General features: G+C 40.0%; 1 long non-coding RNA gene across 4 annotated transcripts; it reads left to right on the top strand.

Moving 5' to 3' along the window:
• Positions 1–40: 40 nt before the first annotated feature.
• Positions 41–5208, top strand: LOC111255240 (uncharacterized). 4 transcript variants are annotated; one of them, XR_002675381.2, is made up of 5 exons: positions 41–2010; positions 2778–2855; positions 3509–3614; positions 3778–4223; positions 4902–5208. It is a non-coding gene; the product is annotated as an uncharacterized LOC111255240 (long non-coding RNA). The 4 variants fall into 4 exon arrangements; XR_015318305.1 differs by lacking the exon at positions 2778–2855 and having other exon boundaries at positions 41–1273; positions 1500–2010; XR_015318306.1 differs by lacking the exon at positions 2778–2855 and having other exon boundaries at positions 41–1203; positions 1500–2010.
• The last annotated feature ends 894 nt before the right edge of the window (positions 5209–6102 follow it).

Consider the following 6102-nt stretch of genomic DNA (forward strand, 5'->3'; position numbering starts at 1 on the left):
ATATATTATAATACTTTTCAATTCAATACCAATGTAGGAAACCTGGCACAAAAAAAGCCTACAGGTACAAGGTTTCAACGCGACGCCTGGCCAATTGAACAAATTGTTTGTCATTATTAATAACCAAACTCTGCCATTATGCTTAATGCTATGAACGTGACCTATTTTTCGACATAAAAAGAACGCTGTAATTCAAATGAGCAACTTAAGGCGTAAGCTAATCATACGAATATTCTAGCAGTATATGTACATCTTATTGTGGCTGTATCTACAATGAGAAACAGATCAATTTATCGCAACTTGCACATAAGATGCGGTTCTTTAATTTGATGTTGCAATACTGTCAAACTTTCATTTAGCACAACTTTATTATACCCTCTGATGCTTACCCTTTGTCTATTAGCGGATGAACGCCTAATTTTGTCTTCCTTAGCTCGGGTAATATCACACCGAAGATTTTTGTTTTTTATAAAATTGTAATTGCTATACAAAATGACATAAAAACCGCAGAGTGTCAGTACAGAAAAGACACCCTTTAACTGCTTAACTGTCGTTGAAGTGGCCAATATCAGTCGAACTCAAAACTTCTAAAATATAGTAAGACCAATCACTTATTCCAGGAAGCGATGAGTTAACAATAGACACAAGCACCGCATGTTCGGTTCATATTAGTAGTACACACACCTTAATTACGTAAAAAAATATCAGATAAAGACGTGCTATCTGCATTTAGGTACTTGACATTTGTTTGTCGTACTTAACAGTCGTATTTCAGCGCTCTGGAATAATTTGCCACGGGAAACCACTTGGTCTTTGATGCCGAAAGTCATCTGACTTACAGTGACTACTAACGCCAAATAGCCCAGCTCAGCTCAGCTCAGCCCAGCCCAGCCCATCACGTGGTCAGGAGCTGGCACCGACAGCGAAAAATAGAACGTGCAGTGGTGGCTTTGGGTTTTTTTTACCTGCTATGCTGCTTTTTGAGCTGTCCTCGACGTCAAATGTACTTACATTTGCCAATAGCATGGAACACTGGGTGGTATTCTGCTTGTCCGCACTACCGTCTGTTGTGTTTATTGTACACTGGAATCGTATCCACAACTGAATTGTGGGATGATGGACCTGATGGCTTCTTCTTTTGTCATCCGATAGCAGAACCAAAACAGTAACCGAACCAACGTATGGGATCACAACATCGTCCGGGTTAGTCCCATCGAGGGTATTATGAAAGAAAGGGACTCAAACAAGCGCTGCTTTCCCATGGAAATGTCTGGTAAAACTTCGCTTTTCGAAGCACTACATGGCTATGATTCGCGCGCCAACTCTAAAATAATCTTTGTTGATCTCGTTTCTTCTTCGCTGTTTCGCTTCTATAAAAATAATAAACATAGTCTAGTCTATCGTTCTATAGATTTTTTTTCTTTTATTATTTCACAATAACAGTTGCAATTTAGAACTAATATAATAATCTAAATGAATCATGTGTCGTGTATTCGTAGGCCGCGTCAACAAGTTCCGTCTTTCTTCCGTTTCCGCTTTGCTGACACATACGCTTTTAATTGTCAAACCGCTAGCGTATGTTCATACAGATTAGAAGCACTTCGGCGTCAATTCAGAGCGTCGACTGATCACGGCGGCAAGTCAAAGTTGCCGCAGTTGTTGGCGGCCACTGCCGCTTCTTTAAGCCCAGAGGAGGAGGACAAGGAAGACGGGGACAAGATCTCGTCGTTACCCAGTCGAATATCGGACGAGATGAGACGTGATATGATGCGGGATACGATATATTTATTACTGCTGGTATGAAGAAGCGCCGTGGCGCTAAACGGCAACAGCATTAGCTCAAAGCTGTGTCGGTCCGGTTCTTCCAGGTCGTTGGGATATGGCCACTGCGGCCATCTTTAGGAACCAAGACTTTAGGAGGTGATACGTCCCAGGGCAACCACTTTCTACCACATCATCGTCGTCGTTGAATAGAGCTCCAGTACAAAAACAAAGGACAACGGGCAATAGGTAAATATGCTAGGGCCGACTCCTTTTCCGCGTAGACAGAAATTGCCAGCACACCACGGCACTATATTTAATGAGTCGACAATCGGCTTTATGTTTCCAGAAAGTTTCTAGTAAATCCATAATACCCATAGGTTCTTTCATTTTTGCTCTAAAAGGAATCTGTTGTACTTCTTGGTAACCGACATGACATCAATCAGAACAGAGCCAATAGTCAATGGCGCCATTCAAGCTAGTGCAAAAGTCGTGTTCCATCGGTGTGAGCCGTGCTACTAATGGTTGAATACACCGAACTGGTTCTAACCTGTACGGCACCGCTGAGTTGTCTAGCGTATATACGTAATGAAGCATGTATGCACATAGATAAGTCAAATATGTTTGCATTGTACTTACGATAAGGAGAGCTGAATGATTCAGACCAAGGCTGAAATTCTTACTGGCTGGACGTGGGTTAGCTAGATCTGATACGTAGATACTTGAGCATAGGTCTGATCATAAATTTTTGTGACGCAATTGATAATTTGGAGAGAGTATTAGACCCGAAGGTCATTACACAAAAAGTAAGGTACATGGACTAATTACACGCTTATGAACACGAGCAAAATTCGCGCAGTTATGACCTTATTAACACTTAATCTGGTTGACCTGAGAAGTCGATATATTGACCTCGAATCATTACGTTTGTAGAAACCACTGAGAGTCAAAGTGCACTACTAGGAAGAAGAAACATCCAGTGTAAGCACATATGTACGTATATATATAAATTTCAGATGTGGTGGTTACCAATTACCGCCCCACTTGGTACATTGGACAACAGTGAAAGGTTCTGAAATCATTTACCGAATTTGGTGAGTGTTCCCTGCCAAACGAAAAAAGATTCCTAACTTCTAGCATTTCAGCTCTATCAATCACAAGGACAGCTAATCGCAGTCGAACATTACAATTTGACAATAGAAATGAAACATTTAGAAGCTCGCCGAGCAAACACTAAAAGTAATTATGTGAAAAGCTGCAATGATGCTATGATAACGTGTTTGCCGTCTACTAATCGGAGGCAGGATACATAGATTTAGGTTCTAATCTGGACTTTATGCACAGACACTGTTTGATCCTCCAGTGGAAATCCGATAGCAAAACAGAGAATAATGCACATAGCATCTTCTTCGGCTCGGATTCTCCTGAAAACGACCGCAATCCTTCGAGCATTATTAAACACCGGAACTGAACAGGCCTTTCGTTACAGAGGATTATCTGAGTGCTGGCAACGGTCCTTTCCTGCAGGCGACCTCTGTCTCTCTGGCTGCCTAGAGGGTCAACAAGAACCCTTTTTGCATAACACAGGCGGCGTAGGTGCTACGAAATCACCCGAGGCTATTCACCGCTCACACTTACTCCTTCGTCCAAGCCATGAAAATATGCTATAATTGTATGAAATAGCCACGAGACGCGGTGACCAAGTGATTTGTTTCTGTTTTCAACGGCTGTTCAATATTTTTTGCAGGTATACTCGGCTTGTATTTACTGCGAACTGCTCCTGCTCGAGCTGCCAAAACACGCACCTGTGTTCCATAGCGGCACTTGGTACATGAAGTACGCCAAATGTTGAAGTAAGTTATAGGCCATCCCGCGCACTTTGCCCAGCTTAAAATGGGTGTTTGATTACAATTAAAGCAATGCTAGCTTAAATCCGATAATGTAAATGACATAGTGTACGTCTTGTATTAATGATATAACTTACTTAAGACCTAATACGTTCATGTTCGATTGCAGACCGACAGCAGCCGTACTACGATAACTGCAGAATGCATACAACTTGGGATTTGGCGTCAATTATCGACGCTTATGGTTTATGTGTTGACAAGATTCATTATATATTACATAACTAACCGGTTCGTCCTGTAGTATTTGATATGGTGTCCACGACGTTCAACTGAGCGTTTTAAGGCTTGGCAGTTACATGGACGCGGAAAAGTAAATAATACCACATATAAATCAATAAAGTGGAACGAGTCCTCTAACTACAGGACGCGTTCAATGTTTCAGGCTATCACGGACAATGATGCCAATATTCGTTTCGTTCGTTCTTGTTGAAATCGTTACAGACCGCAAGCGTCCCGGCGTGCCCCCTATGGCCGTCTGTAGTGGTGCAAAGTATTCTTCCCTCAATTAGCTATTTCTGAATCAACTAGACGCCAGCGCTCCTTTTCTTTTACGATGTTAGTTGCGCTGTAACGTAATTACCTGTTTTGTGGATTACTCAAGTGTTCGTTTATCTATTTATATTATTTATTAAGACTATCTGACACCAATAACAAACACATGGTGTTTGTTATTAGTGTCAGATCGTCTTTCTCAATATTAGCCGAGGCGGTCATACAAATTTATCTGCAGGTACATAGGGTGACATTGTAATAGGTACATGCCAAACGGAAGAATTCTAAAAGCCTACCAGTCTGAAACGATATAGTCAACTTAAGGCTTGGCATTGATGTCAAATCTACCAATTCCGTGCGAACCAACCATAGTAGAAGCAGCAGTCGAGAATATGAACACGGTTTGAATACGATACAGCTTATAATATAGATTTTTTCTTTACCATAGTACAGTCGATCGCTAAGATCAGTCAAATGAGTACGCAACCCAGACATTATCCTAGGTGGTATCTCAATTAGCCCATTATGAAACATTTTCATATTCATATTTTAAACATATTGCTACTGCCGGCTCGGTCAAATAATAATAATAAATAGTAAATGAAATAATTAAAATATTATCAAACTCTAACAGATTTCAATACATTTACACTGTTAAACGGTATATTATATCTCAGTCATCGTGTACCATTGTTGCGTGTCTGCAAAGGCTTGCTTGTAACCCACTTTCCCCATCCACAGCTCCTGTCCTGTTTCCGCTTTGATTGGCGATCAACAATTCCTACTAAGCTAGTAACATTCACTGTACAGCGGCATAGATGAACTACTTGTTGAGCCAGTCGAGTAGTCGTCCGCTCATGCAGCCGAAAGGAACAGGGAATAGTCAAATAACGCATGCAACTCAATATAAAGGTATACACACGGATCACGTCGCCATTGATCGTCCATCGATCATTTTATCACTATAGGCATCACATAATAACTTGCTATTTGTCAATAATCATTTATCTAAGCTTTCGTCTTAAATAAAAACATGTAGCACACCCTTGCTATTGTACATCTTTACACCGATTTAGCAAGGGGCCCTCACGAGCAAATGCTTGATCAAGAAAAGTTTTTTGACATTAGAAAAAATATATGTAGGCATTTAGCGCTTCTAAAGCCTTTTGATGAACACACTAATTTGTACAACATAGATTTTTTAGGCCCAAATCAAATTGAAAATGTGCTTGCGCTAATAGCTCCGTTTCTTAATATCGATACGCACGTCTTTTAGTGTAGACGTATTTTGTAAAGGATAATAAATATCCCAAAGCAGCAACATTTGTTTTCGCTGAAAGCGATTTATTTTGGAAATCAGATAGACGATGTAACTGCAATCGTTGATTAGAGGTCCCTTAAATTGCTCTGCTTTCTTCAAAGAAAAGCGCAATTTTTTACTGTACTGACGATATTAGGCGCATTTGAGGCCCACTACCGACGTTGTACACGAAACAATACACACAAAAATGCCTGTTTATTATTCCAGGTACAAATGTGTGCACACATCAAATACGTCCACTATTATCTTCAGTTCAGTTTTTTTTTTTACATAGCAATACTATTTGAGATAAGATAGATAATAACAAAGAAAAAGGAGCGAAGACACGCAATATAATAACAAAATAGACAGCTGCATCGAGATACATCGGATAAGCTATACTAAGACAGAATCTCACGATAACAATGACAGCAATTGAAACGCATATCTAATCATAAATACGTGCACTCGCAACGGGGGCAATACCCACAAGCGTTAAGTGTTTGCACTTCTCCATACATAAATGTACACTAATATTATATGTAGATAGCCTTTAGATTATGATAGTGCTAATATTATTATTATTATATGGCAAAATCAGCATTATATTCATAAGATTAAGTGTGGCTATGTACGTATTTT

The sequence above is a fragment of the Varroa destructor genome, unplaced genomic scaffold (genome assembly GCF_002443255.2).
Source record: "Varroa destructor unplaced genomic scaffold, Vdes_3.0 BEIS01001412.1, whole genome shotgun sequence".
In the NCBI taxonomy this organism is placed as follows: domain Eukaryota; kingdom Metazoa; phylum Arthropoda; class Arachnida; order Mesostigmata; family Varroidae; genus Varroa; species Varroa destructor.